This window comes from Sus scrofa, chromosome 13, assembly GCF_000003025.6.
Source record: "Sus scrofa isolate TJ Tabasco breed Duroc chromosome 13, Sscrofa11.1, whole genome shotgun sequence".
Taxonomy (NCBI): domain Eukaryota; kingdom Metazoa; phylum Chordata; class Mammalia; order Artiodactyla; family Suidae; genus Sus; species Sus scrofa.
The window spans coordinates 20,459,014-20,475,702 of NC_010455.5; the positions used below are offsets into that span (position 1 = coordinate 20,459,014).

General features: G+C 38.4%; 1 long non-coding RNA gene across 2 annotated transcripts in view; it reads left to right on the top strand.

The window, feature by feature from the left end:
- LOC110256565 overlaps positions 1-16,689 on the top strand; it is a 392,119-nt gene that overhangs the window by 16,033 nt on the left and 359,397 nt on the right. The gene's annotated exons all lie outside the window — the stretch shown is intronic.

Below are 16,689 nucleotides of genomic sequence, written 5' to 3' on the forward strand. Positions count from 1 at the left end.
ATCTATTCTCTCTTCAATCACGCTCATTTACTTCTGCTCTTTGAAAGTGCTCTGAAACTTTTGAGATTCAGTTTTCTACCTTTCAAAAATGTTCCTGATATAAGATTTCAACATTTATGAGTTTTTTAAAAAATACTTATTTTTACAGAATCTGCTGTTATTTCTCATAGAATGTACTGGTTTGTCTTTTAAACTTGCTTTATTTTTATTTACCTGATTCTTGCTCTCTACATTTTCCGTTTCTTTTAGGTTTCTCTTTTTCTATTTGTTTTTGTTGCTGTTCTTTTTTATGTTGAATTTTATTCATTTGTTGGTGTTCTTTGGATACCATTTTATTTTTAAGATGGAGGCACAAAAACTCTGTGTACAGGCACATGACATATACTTTGTGGTTTCACTGTAAGGTGATTTGCAGCAGAGAAAGCTTTGCTGGAGGATCATCACCACATGTCATTGTCTGGAGATACTTTCTTTGGAGCTATTTCATTCTTGTAGAGAGGAAGCTTCTCTTCACATGGGGTGGGGAACAGTGAAAGCTTAAGTGTTTACTTGGTAGATTTTCAGATAATTCAGCTGTGTTCAGATGCAGGCCTCACTCAATCCCTCCTTGTGGCCTGGATCCTCCAAGTCTTACATAGGACTAAAGGTTGTGTTGTTCTTTGTAAACCATGTTCCCTTCTGCAGGAACTTTATGTATAGCTTCCTTTTCTCTGTTAACTCCAGTTCCAATTGTCCATTTACTTTCAAATGTTATCAGATCTCTTCTCTACCATTGCTATTTCCCCTACCTATGGCTCTTTTTGGATGCCCTGTTAAATTCCTCTGCTATTATTTCATTAGAGTTCATTGCAAAAAAAAATGGATAAACACACATGATTCATCTGATATGTTTAATAGCAATCCTTACTGTTTCTTGTTGTTTTTAAATATATACTGTTTTGCAACATGTTATCCTTAAAATTTGTGTGCTTTGCTCATGAGTATCATGTTTTATGTTCTTTTGATCCTTTACAGTTTAAGAAGCACACGTTCAGAAGCACTATTTTATTCATAGAAAAATCCTTGGTATAAGGTACAGGTATATTATCCTATTTTTCACACTTGACAGATGGAGGGACTTCCACCCATGGAGTTTAATTAACATGCCCAAGATCACTCAGTCAAGTTTTTCAAGCTTCTGCAATTATAGAATTTTGCCTCCCTTCCCCTCAACCTCTCAAGCCTGATTTGTGGCAACTTTATAAAACAAAGGGCAGAAGAAAAGGAAGAAGGGGATGAATTTCAAACAGCTTTTAAAGTCATATTTCTAAACTGTGAATTTTCAAATTGAGATTGGAGGTAATTTGAGGATTTTGGTATATTTTGTGACACGTAGTCACTATTGCAGTGAACAATTGAGATTTGCCTGAAATAGGAGTTCCCGTCATGGCGTGGTGGAAAAGAATCTGATTGGGAACCATGAGATTACAGGTTCAATCCCTGGCCTCTTTCAGTGGGTTAAGGATCCGGCATTGCTGTGAGCTGTGGTGTAGGTCACAGACACGGCTCAATCCTGAGTTGCTGTGGCTGTGGTATAGGCCAGCAGCAATAGCTCCAATTAGACCTCTAGCCTGGGAACCTCCATATGCTGTGGTGTGGCCCTAAAAAGACAAAAAAAAAAAAAGATTTGACTGAAATAGTAGAATGAGCTATAATGTTCAAATATCTAGAGGTATTCAGAGAAGCAAACAACATTTTGGGTGGTGGGGGAGAAGTTAAAAATGAGACTCACACTTCACCTAATGTTGATGCTTTTAACATCAACATTAGGAGGTTCATTGAGTAGCATGAAGCGAATTGTCAATCACATCTATAGGGCTGTTTTCACCTCTGGACATCAATTTAATGGAGCTGAGGCACATTTACTATAGCATGGTTCTCATTAAACAACAGCCTGGCCATCAGACATAAAATCCCTGTAAACAATGTGATGTACTTTCTGCAGAAGATCTTCTTGACCACAGAAACCCTGCTATGAATATGTTGACAACAGCATATTCTGTGGACTGGAGGGCTTTTGGCCTTCCATAGCACTGTCTGCCTGGGAGCCCTCTGCTGGAATTGAGAGAGGTCTCTACTGCTTTCATAGAGGCAGGGACCAAGTATCACCCAGGCTGACATCTACCTCCTAGGTCCTCTCTTGTCAGATGCCGGGATCCTAACAGCTGAGCGTTAGTTGAGGATGCCATGTCTCCCCTTTTTCTGTGGAGAGAGCTTGCTGGTCTGGAGCACTCTATGGAAAAGGCAGCCCTGGAGCACACCCTTTTCAAACAGTCCCTGAACAGTGTTTCCTGACCTACTGGTGCAGAGACATTGGAATAATTCCTCAAGCCCTGAATTAAAGAACGTTCCTCATCTTGCTAAATCTTTAGCTAACCTCTCAGTCAACTGCCTGCCTTCTCTCAGGCCCTGCTTGTATACCATCATGTCTCTAAAAACTTGTGCAGGTCAAGAAAGACTGAATTTCTGTACTTATCACTCTCTTAGTGTGCTATTTACATTCTGTCTGGGACTTATTCCATTGTGCCATGCATGGTGAGGTTAACAATGGGTTGATACTAGTGATGGTGGTGTTGGGACAGCATATGCCCCAGAGGCAGCCTTCTGTTGACTTCTCTTTCTGCTTCCCACAGAAAGCTTTTTTTGGCTAAAAGACAATCACTTTATTCTCTGATACCTGGGTCTCAGTGCTTTGCCCTGGGAGAAGAGGACCAGGTTGCTGCTGGCCTTCACTAATGTGAAATAAGAGTTTTGCTTATAGCCGTCGCTCCCACTTCTCTTGGGCTTTACAGTTGTGACAGTTGTTATTGCGTCTTGATAGGTGCTATCCACGGTAATCCATACTACTGATTTGGAGGTGGGTCATATATCCATTACATGGGTGGGGAAATTGAGGCTCAAAGGCATATGAGATTGCTCCAAGGTCAGTCAGCAGATGCAAGCGTGCATCCCTAGTGTTCTGATTCCAAGTTTATGCACAGTCTCCATCTTATCCATGCTGCTGGAATGGCTTATGCACACCCACTCTCATCTTCTCATACTAATTCCACAGTCAGACTCCGAGAAACTCAACACACTTGCTGGATGTGATCCTTTCTCCCTAGAACAGGAAGATGTGGAAAATGTGTTGTTTCAGACTATCTTCTTGGAAGAGCTCCTGCCCAGCCTTATCCCAGGGCCATGTTGGAGACATATGGAGGAGGCCTCCAGCTTTATAAAGCACCCTCTGTGGTTGTTAGAGATCACTCTTGGGGGAGATCTCTCTCCACTCAACATGTTTGGCCTTTTAGAAGAATTGACTCTGAAGGCCAAGTCCTTTGAGAAAAGTGTATGGCTGCACATACTCATTTACATCAATTTTTCCAACAAGAAGAATTCATTTATCTGTTGGATGGATGGGAGTTTATGAGGAGTCTTACATTTGACCAAACAGTGCTTTTTAACCATTGAATTCTATTATTCCATAATTTGTATTTCATCTGTTTACAAAGGGAATTTTTTGTCAAGTAGGACTTTGTGCCACTTTTTACAATATAAATAAGAGTGTCTTAATGATAAAAGAAAGTGCGAGGTCCAGAAAATATAGCTCAATGTGAAATTGTGCAGAAGAAAAATTTAGCTGAGAGGAGGGAGATTATAAAAAATGACAAACTCTGATTTGCAGCAGAGCCATAGAGCCAAAACAGCAATCTTGAGGCCCTTCAAGTGGTCAGCACCTATGTGAATGGCTATGTGTCTCTGTGTGTTGGTGGCTGGAGGGGGCCATTGTGAGTCAGGGTCTAAAGTTACAGCCGGTGTTTGAAGCCTACATCCATGGACTCAGCAAGGGTGGGAAAGTTGTCAGGAATGTCTAACAGCCTAGACCAGAGTCACAGTTAAGTCTGTCCTTATAGAGAAAGACTTTGGGTGATCATTCCAGCTGGTGTTCTGGATTCTTCCTGGGCTAAAAACAGCCTAAATAAACCCCAGCTTCTAAGCCCCATAGGCATTTGACCGGTGGATCTTTCAGAAGGCTTTTATCCATTTTGCTCACAGACAGTCTTAGTGAGATGATGTGTATGAGGAGTCATGGGGCTGCATTCTAAACATGGTGACTATTACATGACCAATAAATATGCCTGCCTGTGTGCAGCCAAAATGGGTCTTAGTGGATGTAATTGAAATTATTTTATGTTTTTGCTTTCTCATCATTTATTTTTCCTCAGCATGGCCAGCATGTACAGTGAGTTTTGTTCTACACAGTTTAGTTGTACATAAGGTTGGGCCCTTTAAGGGAGAAAAATGAGAAATAATTGAATTTGACTTCTTCTGCATAAATGAGAGTTGGAGCTTTGGGAATGTGTCAGGCAGTAATAACAGCAATCATCACTTGTTTCCTAAAAAGGTACTGCCTGGAACAACAACAAAACTTTTTAAATGTATGCCTGGGGTGACTTTAAAACCATGCTATGGGGCTTTTAAAAAGGGTTTGCTACCTATAGTTTGAACAATAAAAAGCAAAAACTTGCATTTACTAATTCCCCCAAATGTGTCTGTTCTGAACAGGGCTGTTCACAAAGATGCATCTGTAGTTGGGTTTGTGCCTTTGTGCTCAGCTCTTTAGTGCTATGTTTATGTGCATCCAGATTCTGAGAAGCATACTCCAGAACACTCTGCTAGCATTTCCCAGAGAACTTCATCGGGGTATAAAAAGAAGAGCTGAAATGTACTTTTATGAATAAATCCTAAGATGTCTTGCGTTTGTGACACATCCCTCAGGAATAACCCTTCTGCCTTCACTGCCTTATTCCCTACCAATAAAAAGATTTTTAAGATATGTTAACTTGTTGTCTTAGAATTATACCTAAGACATTACAACTTTCACTGAGTCCTTTAGCAAAGGGTCCCTAAATATGGAGACATAGAACTGTATCCCACTAGTTTGGCTCAAGATAAAGCAGAAAGAAGTTGCCTGCAGATTCTCATCTTTTCCATTTTAGGTCCTTACTTAGCATGCTCTGGGGTCTGGCAGTATGGGTTTCTTGTTTCCTTCTTCCAAAAACCCAGGTGCTGAGAGAGCTTTTTTCACTTATTTTGATAAACCGATTCATTTTCACCATGTGCTCTGTTGTTCCTGTGGGCAACGGCATCACTGATTCCTTTCTTTCATGGGCCTTCTCAGAACTCTGCCTTCTTTTTTTCCTAACCAAGACCAACTCTATTATCTTGTCCCAGGAACTTCTTCCATGTTAAGAATTTTTCTGCTTAAAACCATCTAATACTCAATCCAATGGTTACATCATTTTCATGTAATGCTGAGCAGATACGTGGGAAGGAGGTGAGGCAGGTTGCATAGTTCTACATGTGGGAATTCAGGTGTTTTTGGATTCCTGAGGATTCCTCAAACTGTCTCTGATTGTACCAGCCAGAAAGCACCCTCCCCCCTTACCTCTTCAATATCCCCACCTCCTCCATGTCAATGTGGTCCCAGAGCTCAGACTAGAAGGGTTCAGCCGGGTCTTTGCCAGGCAGGAAGCTGAGAAATGCTTTCCTAATGTGGACTTTAGCACTTTCAAAGGCAGTGCTTCTGAAGTTGCAGAGTACACACAGATTTTCTGGAGGTTTTTTTAGAGTGCAAATTCTTTTTTTAAATTTAAAGTATAGTTTCTTTACTTATTTCCTCAATCTCTGTTATAGGAGAAAGTGACCCAATCACACACAGTTCCCTGTGCTGTTCAGTAAGGCCCAATTGCCCATGTATTCTAGATGTAACAGGTGATTCTGATGCTGGTGGTCCAGGGACTACACTCAAAATAGTAACATCAAAACCTGCCCTGTCCAGTATGCTAGCTACTAGTCACATGGGCCTATTAAAACCTTGAAATGTGACTAGTATTAATTCAAAGATTCTGAAAGTGTAAAATGCACACAGGATTTCAAAGACTTATTACCAAAAAAAATAAAAAATAAACATGAATGGAAACTTTTTCATTAAGAATTTTATGGCGATTCCATGTTAATAATAGTTTGGCTATTTGGGGCTAAATAAAATATATTATTAAAATTATACTTTCTTTTTAACATTTTTGATGTGACAATAAGAAATTTAAAGTTACATACATGGCTTGTATTATATTTCTGTTGATTAGTATTATTCTAATGCCACTGTACTTCTGTTTCCTTAGTTATTGATAGCATTTAGCATATTTTATCCCAGTGGTTTTCAAACTTGACTGTATATCACAGTCACCTAGATGGCTTGTTATAACAGATTGTTGGCGTACCCTCAACTGTGATTGAGTAGTTCTGGGGTGGGTCCAAGAATTGCCATTCCTTACAAGTTCTCAAGTGGTATTGATATTGCTGGCACATGGACTACACTTGGAGTAGCAAGACCCTGAAGTTCTTTCCCATCTTGCCTACCCAGTAGCACTTGGCTCATGCTGCCCCTCTGTTTTGCAGCAGAGTCTGCAGACATTTCTTCTACCTGTCCTCCTTTTCCCATCACCATCTGTTTACTTAGTGGCGTCGTAAAGTCCTTGAAATAGGCTGTGATTGTCCTTGGTCTCTTCAAAGCACCTAGTTAAAAAATTCCTTTTCTTTAAGTTGAAATGAATTGGATTTAATGGAATTAACTCTCTGTCTTTCTTTTAATTTCCTTACTAGAGGCTCTAACAAGCACAAAATACTAAATCAGGAATGAAATAAAACAGGGATAAAGGTTGATCTACGGGTCAATTTATTGACTTACTAATTGTTAAGTAAATTGTATTGTGTTTTGTTTCTTTTCCTCTTCATCAGTTTAGCTCAATGTATATGCTTTAGCACCGAGGTGGTGAGGCTTAGGGTGATGAGTTAGCCCAGTTTCAGGTGATAGGTGTATAGTTAGTTGGGATTACAGGAAAACACTACCAAGTCACAGCTGAAATTAAGTGGGTTGTCATGGGAGCTCAGAGACTGGAGACAAACTAGCTAAAGGTTCTGATTAAAGCCTTGCTCCTTTAAACTGCCCACCCTCCTTAGTCCAGCAGCATCAGCGTCACCTGGAAGCTTGTTTGAAATGCAGAATCCTAGGCCAACACCTGAACTTATGAATTAGAATCTGCATTTTCACAGGAATCCCAGATAATTTGTAGGCACACTGAAGTTTGATAAGCATGGGACTGAAAGGCAAATGTTGACTCAGGTGCCATATTAGACTGAGGTTAGCTCTGGGCTTCTCTCCGGTTCCCTCAGGGAAGTCTGGATGTTTGCTCTAAGACAAGTCAGATGGCAGAATGAAGGCAGATGCCCCACACAGATGGAGATGCACTTCCCTGGGATAAGCAGACCACAGCAGAGCTCTGCCAACTGCAACAGCCTTGCTCACAACAGGAGCAAATCCCTGAAAGATCTGTGAGGAGGAGAATTAAAAGAAGGGGAGACTTTCATTGTGCCGGGGAGGCTGTGGATTTCAACCAGCAGGATGCCACTGCTCCTTGACAGCATGAAAGGAAGCCCAGCTCCACCAGCCTACCTGTCTGAGAGCCACCTGTCACATAGGAGTGGGAAGCGGATTTCCTGCCAGGTAGTAGGCAAAATAGCCTCACCTTCCTCTAGAATTGTGGGCATGAGATGAGAGGAGGGCACGACGGAGGGTGCAGGGATAAGGTCATGATGTGATCATTTCCCCTGGTTTGTCATCCTTATAAGAAGAAGAGGACACATAAGGCCACCAGGAAGGTCAGAAGCAAATTTGCAGACCAACTCCAGCAACTCGTAAGACTCTGAGACCATGCTAAACATCTGTGTGGAATACAAGAATATCTAGTTGAGGTTTTGATTTGTATTCATGTCTTAATACCATGTTATGATTATTGTATATTTAGTGGCATAAAAAACAATATTGTGTATTTAGTGGATACATAATTGTGACCAAGTTTATTTTAAATGAATACTTGATTAAAGATATTTAACTATAATAGAACATCTATAATTTTAAAATGTTAGACACATGGAAAAATAGTAGATAACAGTGATAGAGAAAGAATTGAAAAAAATAGGACATGTACTTTAACAATATACATAAAAGTTACTGAGGAATTCAAGTGAGAATAAAATTATCCCTAATATAACTGATAGAAATGTTTCTTTGTATCTAGGTGCTTTTGGAACATTTTATTTATTAACATTTATTCACCTGATCATGTGTTCATTTATTCAGCAACTATTCTCTAAGACCCTTCGATTTGCCAGTTCAACCCCTAAGTATATGAATGCGTCAGGGAACAAGACAAATAAATCAACCATTCTACATATGCAGGGAAATAACCAATGCACAAGTAAACAGCAAACAAAAACTTTGAGTCTGTGACAGATGATAATAGAGGGAAATAAATGTGTACCTATTACCTATTGTTGCTTACCAAATCACCTCTAAACAAGTTAAAACAACTAGCAATTATTGAGCTCACCATTTTGGGGTTTGTCAATTTGCACCAGGGTCAATGAGGCAGTTTTTATCTGAGTCAGGCTAACATGACCTTGGTCAGGTGTCACCCATGCTTCCATAGACAGCCGCTAAATCAGTTTAGGGCTGGGGGGGGTCCATCATGGTTCAGCTGGGCTGGCTCAAGTCTGCTTCATCATTTTCATCTTCTAGGCTACCTTGGGCTTGTTCACTTGGCGATGATGTAGGGATCTCAAAGAGAGGATGGATGTATACAGTGCCTCTTGAGACCCCAGCTTGAAATCCAGTAGATTTATGGAAAGAGCTACTAAGAATTGAGGCCACATTTGCAATCTAATACATCAGAACAGAATACCTAGGACTAAGTGCCAGAGTATTACAGGCACTGTAAGTAAAGAGCCAGCAAGGACACCAGCAGAGTGTGATGTTCCAGGAGTCTCCAGAGGAGAGCAAGAGATAAAAGACTTGAAACTAATGAAGCAGATACAAGGGGCACAGATAAGGAGCCCAGAATAAATAAGTTTTATGTAGAAATTATAGAATGGTGGAAAATTATCCTAGAGTTTGCTAAAATTATCAAGAAGCAAAAACTAATTCTTGGTTCTGTTTTTTTTTTTTTTTTAACCAGGTCACTTGTATGGAATCTGTGAATTAGTTACATTCTTGTATTTTGTGGTACTTATCAAACAGGAATACTTCTGGGGACCCAAGGGTGGGGAGAGTGTTTAAGAGTGTCCAAGAGGGGAAAGAAAGGCAGGAAGGGGGAAAAAAATCTTATTTAGTTTGATCGATTATCTATAGATCTAGCTTAAGAATTTAAGAATAAACTGTATTAGACTGCATCTAAAACTGTCAATCTGTTATTTCCTTTAATATATAATGTGTATGTTTGTATATATACATACATAATACATAAAACCTAGATATGTATAATATGTACATGTGTGTATATACATGTTATCTTTTATATGTAATCTATTTGGGGAAAATGTACAGTTACTTAAAACGTTTTGCTAGTCCATTATTTTCCCACTTTCCATTGTGATCTGTCAGTGCTGATGTGACCTAGTGAAGACTGCTCTCAGAAGTTTGATCATCAGGATTACCAAAGTGTTACTAATGAACCAAGAATGATGTGTTCTGTGGTACTGGATATCCAGTATTATGAGAATTAGCTCTATGCTTTAAAGAAGAAAGAAACACTTCAATCCAACATAAATGGAAAGATCCTAATCTTGCCTGATGCCATAGATAAGCAGAGGTTTCTTTCTAGCTCTGGTGAGAAGGTTCATTTTGAAATGGAATTGAGAAGCTGACATACACACCTGAGTCACATCCCCATCCTTCAGGGATTTAACCTAATGGAGTTTCTCTTGCTTATTCTGCTTCTTCACATGCAAGCTAGACTTCATTTGTTATAAAAATTTATGTCGGAAAGGATGAAACAAATATATAGGACTGAACTCAGTGGCTCAAAACAGTTCCTTCTTTCTCTAAAAATAAAGATGGAGGTTAGCTGTTTATATATAGTCCATCTCCTGACACAACAGAACAGAAGAGTTGTTCCTTTGCTCTAATTGATTTATATGACATTAGGCCCAGAGTCCAAGCTTCCTGTCTAAGCATAATATTACCATTTTCACAAAGATTCTGATGACATGATTATTGAATAACAAATAATTGTATAGTGTAGCACTTCCCAAAGTTTTTCTGACAATAAAGAAAACTCAATGTATATTGTAGAAAATACCTGAGAAATCTGGCTTGTGACACATTAGCATAGGAAAAGTTTTGAGAAATTTCTTATTAAAGAAATTGGTTAAATATTATACAATCCATAAGTTCACATATATTTTATTGAACACAAAGCACTATTGTTTCCATAAAATGTCCATTTAAAGTTCATATTATTTGATGTTCTGCAAAACACAGGTCTTTTCCACTTCCTAACCAAAAAACCAGAGGGCCAAGTTGTAGAGAATCACTGGAAGTGGGTACATACGTTCAGACCATTTACTCAAGCAGGTTAGCTCTCAGATCCACAGTCTTAAATTCTTCTAGAGTAAAATTCCAGAAATCAGGATAACAGGGACATAATATCTCGTGCAAAGAAAGCTAGTAGGGATGCTAGTGATACAGAGAAGGAAAATATCCCAAAAAACTAAGTGCCATAGAGCAGCAGTGTGGCCCAGTGGCTTAGAGCAGTTCAAGACACATCTCTGACACCTTCTGGTTGTGTGACCTCTGTCATGTTCTTTAACTCCGTTCTGCCTCATTTCCATATCTTAAAAAAATGGGATAGACCTAATACTCAATTTAAAGGGTTGTTGTATTTCTCTAATAATCAGGGATGTTGAGCATTTTTTCATGTGCTTATTGGCCATCTGTTTATCTTCCTTGGAGAAATGTCTATTCAGATCTTTGGCCTATTTTTCAATTGGGTTGTTGGCTTTTTTGCTGTTGAGTTATATAAGTTGCTTGTATAATCTAGAGATTAAGCTCTCGTCAGTTGGATCATTTGAAAGTGTTTTCTCCCATTCTTTAAGTTGTTTTTTGTTTTATTTTTGGTTCTTTTGCTGTGTAAAAGCTTGTCAGTTTGATTAGGTCCCATTGGTTTATTTTTGCTCTTATTTCTGTTGCCTTGGGAGACTGACCTGAGAAAATATTCATAAGGTTGATGTCAGAGAATGTTTTACATACGTTCTCTTCCAGGAGTTTGATGGTGTCTTGTCTTATATTTAAGTCTTTCAGCCATTTTGAGTTTATTTTCGTGCATGGTATGAGGGTGTGTTCTAGTTTAAATTATTTGGATGCAGCTGTCCAGGTTTCCAAGCAATTCTTGCTGAAAAGACTGTCTTTTTCCCATTTTATGTACTTGCCTCCTTTGTCAAAGATTAATTGACCATAGGTGTCTGTGCTTCTTTCTGGGTTCTCTATTCTGTTCCATTGGTCTGTATGTCTGTTTTGGTACCAGTACCACACTGTCTTGATGACTGTGGCTTTGCAATTTTCTTGAAGTCTGGGAGAGTTACGCCTCCTGCTTGGTTTTTGTTCCTCAGGATTGCTTTGGCGATTCTGGGTCTTTTGTGGTCCCATATAAAATTTTGGATTGTTTCTTCTAGTTCTGTGAAAAATGCCCTGGGTAATTTGATAGGGATTGAATTGATTCTGCAGGTTGCTTTGGGTAGTATGGCCATTTAAAAAATAATAATTTTTCCCACCCATGAGCATGGGATATCTTTCCATTTCTTTACATCTTCTTTAATTTCCCTGATGAATGTTCTATAGTTCTCAGCACATAAGTCTTTTACCTCCTTGGTCAGGTGTATTCCCAGGTATTTGATTTTTTGGGTGCAATTTGAAAAGGTTTTGCATTTCTGTATTCCTTTGCTAACATTTCATTGCTAGTATACAGAAACGGGACTGATTTCTGAATGTGAAGCTTATATCCTGCTACTTTGCTGAATCTGTTGATCAGTTCAAGTAGTTTCGGGGTTGAGTCCCAAGGATTTTCTATATCTAGTATCATGTCATCTGCCTACAGTGACAGTTTTACAAACTCTTCTCTTCCAATTTGGATGCCTCTTATTTCTTTTGTTTGTCTGATTGCTGTGGCTAAGATTTCCAATACTATGTTGAATAACAGTGGTGAGAGTGGGCATCCCTGTCTTGTTCCAGATTTTAGTGGGAAGGCTTTCAGCTTTTCTCCATTGAGTATTGAGTATTACATTTGCTGTGGGTTTGTCATAAACGGCTTTTATTATGCTAAGGTATGTACCCTCTATACCCACTTTGGTAAGAGTTTTGATCATGAATGGATGTTGGACTTTGTCAAGTGCTTCTTCTGCATCTGTTGAGATGGTCATGTGGTTTTTGACTTTTCTTTTGTTAATGTGGTGTATGACGTTGGTTGATTTGCATATGGTGAGCCATCCTTGTGCACCTGGGATGAATCCCACCTGGTCGTGGTGTACAATCTTTTTTATATGTTGTTGGATTCAGTTGGCTAAAATTTTGTTGAGAATTTTTGCATCTATGTTCATCAAAGATACTGGCCTATAGTTTTCTTTCTTGGTAGTATCTTTGTCTGATACTGGTATTAGGGAGATAGTGGCATCAGAGAATGTCTTTGGGAGTGTTCCTTCTTCTTCACCCTTTTGAAAAAGTTTAAGGAGGTTGGGTATAATTTCCTCTTTTTATGTTTGGTGGAATTCACCTGTGAAGCCACCTGGTCCTGGACTCTTATTTGAAGGTAGTGTTTTTATGACATATTCGGTTTCATTTGTAGTGATCATTCTATTCAGTTGATCTATTTCTTCTTGATTCAGTTTTGGTAGGCCGTAAGTCCCTAGCAAGTTGTCCATTTCTTCTAGGTTGTCAAATTTGTTAATAGTATTCTCAATTGTTAATAGTATTCTCTCATGGATTTTTGTATTTCTGTATTATCAATTGCTAGTTCTCCCTTTTCATTTCTTATTTTGTTTATTTTTTTTTTCTCTTCTTCTTGGTGAGTCTGGCCAGAGGTTTCTCAATTTTGTTTACCTTTTCAAAGAACCAGCTCTTGGATTTTTCATTTTTTCTATTTTTTTAATCTCTATTTTATTGATTTCCTCTTGAATCTTCATGATTTCCTTCCTTCTGTCGACTTTAGGTTTTGTTTTTGTTGTTTTTATAATTCATTTAGGTGGTGGGTTAAGTTGTTGATGTGAGATTTTTCTTCTGATTATTAGAAAATTGCAAATCAAAACTGCCGTGAGATTCCATCTCACACCGGTCAGAATGGCCATCATTAATAAGTCCACAAATAATAAATGCTGGAGAGAGTGTGGAGGAAATGGTACCCTCCTGCACTGTTGGTGGGAATGTAAGCTGGTACAAGCTCTACGGAGAACAGTATGGTGATACCTTAGAAATCTATACATAGAACTACCATATGACCCAGCACCCCAACTCTTGGGCATATATCCAGACAAAAATTTCCTTGAAAAAGACACATGCACCCACATGTTCATTGCAGCTCCATTCACAATAGCCAAGACATGGAAACAACCCAAATGTCCATCAACAGATGATTGGATTAGGAAGATGTGGTATATATACACAATGGAATACTCCTCAGCCATAAAAAAAAGAATAAATAATGCCACGTGCAGCAACAAGGATGGCAGTAGAGACTCTCATACTACGTGAAATAAGTCAGAAAAAGACAAATACCACATGATATCACATATCTGGAATCTAATATATGGCACAAATGAACCTTTCCAAGAAAAGAAAATCATGGACTTGGAGAATATACTTGTGGTTGCCCAGGGGGAAGGGGAGGGACTGGGCTGGATTGGGAACTTGGGGTTAATAGATGCAGACTCTTGCCTTTGGAATGGATTAGCAATGAGATCCTGCTTTGTAGCACTGGGAACTATGTCTCGTCACTTATGATGGAGCATGATAGTGGGAGAAAAAATGTGTACATGTATGTGTAACTGGATCACCATGCTGTACAGTAGAAAAAAAAGTTGTGTTTGGGAAATTACAATAAAAATAATTTTTTTAAATAAAAAAGTTGTGAGAATTAAATTATGAGAATGATATCTGCCATGATAAAAAGCACTCAGAAAATATATTAGTGGAGAAAACAGGTCAAAGTCAATGTTTCATTTCAGGTAGACATTGCTTTCTGCTTCTTTTGTCTTGGACTTACTGACAGTGGCAGCTAGAGAGGAATTTAAGCTTTCCTAGCTTCTTTACATGATCTTAGCGCTGCACATACTGGAGCCTAAGAGTGTGGGGGCTGGAAGCTCTTAGGTCTCATATATTTAGTCTCCCACTCGTGAGACTGTAGGAATTTAAAGACACAGAAGACATTCTTGTGCATAAAATTAACATGTTCCTTTTTGAGCACAAACTGACTTTCTCCTTAATCCTCCAAATGTCTTGATTATTACTAAGTATACTTTTAAAGCCAAGCATTTCTATATTATTCCTGAGATTTTTGTAATGCTTTAGCACACTGCCCTTTAAATTGAACTGGATATTAATTTCTAAAGACTTGTCCTCATCTTTGTAAGGGGAACTCTACTCTCATTGACAAAGAGTTTTCATTGGAAGTGAATGCTAAGTGTTTTAGCCCATCTGGACTAGATCTTGTGGACCTTCATCTCCTCCAAACTCTTACTCCTTTTGTAGTTCTTATTCTTTAGCTTTCTCCATTAAATTCAGGTATACTGCCTTGTTTGTTTTCTATTCCATTGATGCAATTTTCTGCAGGATTAAGTCTACAGATCTGTATGCCCAGCCGCACTTTAAATTCAGCTCTCAGATTTTTCTTTCCCTTGTACATATTTCTGACAACAGATTATTTTTAACTCTCTCTTTAGACTTTGTAAACACATGAATCTTTTTAACTAACCTTCTGAGGATAAAATGAAAAGTCCTTAAAGTTGTCTCCCTTTTTTTCCCTATAACTTTTTGGTTAAATTGTTGCTATTCATTCCTAGTTTTATTGCTTCGTGACAGAGAAAATGGCCTTCACATTTTCTAGTTCTTGGAATTTATTGAGATGTTCCTGTGGTCTCTTATACAATTGGTCTATATCTACATTCTAAGAAAATTACAATGTGTTGTTTTGCTGCATATAGAAAATTTAACTGTTGAATGATTACTTTTTTTTTAACCTTACTATAAAAAGCTCTATATTTACTCATTTTTGAACTTTTGAAAAATTGAGATTTTTTTTTTTTGGTCTTTTTCAGGGCCACACCCAGGGCATATGGAGGTTCCCAGGCTAGGGCTGTAATTGGAGCTACTGCTGCCAGCCTATGCCAGAGCCACAGCAACGCCAGACCTGAGCCATGTCTGCGACCTACACCACAGCTCACAGCAATGCAGGATCCTTAACCCACTGAGCAAGGACAGGGATCAAACCCGCAACCTCATTGTTCCTAGTCGGATTCGTTTCCACTGTGCCATGACGGGAACTCCCTTGAAAGATTGAGATTTATGTTAAAAGCTACTCTAATTATAAATTTATCCATTCTCCCCTATTTTTTTTCTTATAAATTGTTTTCAAACTGTCATACTATCACCATGTGGTCTATCTTTTATAAAAGTAAATAACTTCTCTTGTTTCAAATGATAAATTTATTCAAAGTTTACTCTTTCTGAGAGTAATACTGAAACCACTTTCCTATCCCAATATTTCCTAATTCTTTCAGTTTAAGCTTTGATTGTCAGATGTATCCTTTACAAACAATACATAGTAGACCTTTCTAATGAAGTGAGGTCACAGACAACTGAAGAAATTTTTGTTACTGATTCTGGTTCCCTTTCACCTTTAATCTTACAAGCTCTTGTGGACACCCACTCACCACTTTATCTGATTTTCTTTCCCAAACTACACCTGCCGTGTATCATTTCTTATTAAGTTACACAGTAGTCTAATGAATTGATTAGTGAGGAAATTTTTCTATTGTCTTAAGATAATAGACTTTTAAGGCAGTCGGTCTAAAAAGTAGTTTGTAGGAAAGGTATTGATATAAATATGAATATAGCATTTTTCATATTAAATGTGCAAGGGACTGTTGGACACACAGAGGGTGGGGGAGAAAGTACAAAGTACCTCTATGAAAATTTCTCCTGTGTGACCTTGGACAAATGCTCTGAACCATCTTCATTGCCTCATGCTCTGACCTTGGGCAAATGCTCCAAACCATCTTCATTGCCACATCTAGGAAAAGAAGCTGTTGGTCTGTCTTAAATGCTTCTTCCCACTCAGGATTTATAACTCTGAAGCTCTAAAAATAAGACAGCTCCAAGTATTCACCTAAGACACAAGCATTTGGTAGAAGATGTGCAAACTCTTGGAAACATAGTTTAAAATTTAGTGTAGTTTAGAGACAAAAGAGGTGATAAATTATTTGAATAAATGATGACATGCTATTGAACTGTTTTTTTTTTCCCTGTGTAGTTGTTTTTTTTTTAAACCCATGCAAAAGTCCAGTGCGATGAGCAATGACTAAAGTTGTTTCTTTTACAGAAAATGTGTTTCTAGACTCTAGTCAGTGATTAATATGTTTATTCATGTATGTGTATATATACATATTCCTTTTTTGTTTTTTAGGGCCACACCCATGGCATATGGAAGTTCCCAGCCTAGGGGGTGAATTGGAGCTGGAGCTGCTGACCTATGCTTCAGCCATAGCAATGCCAGATCCAAGCTGCTT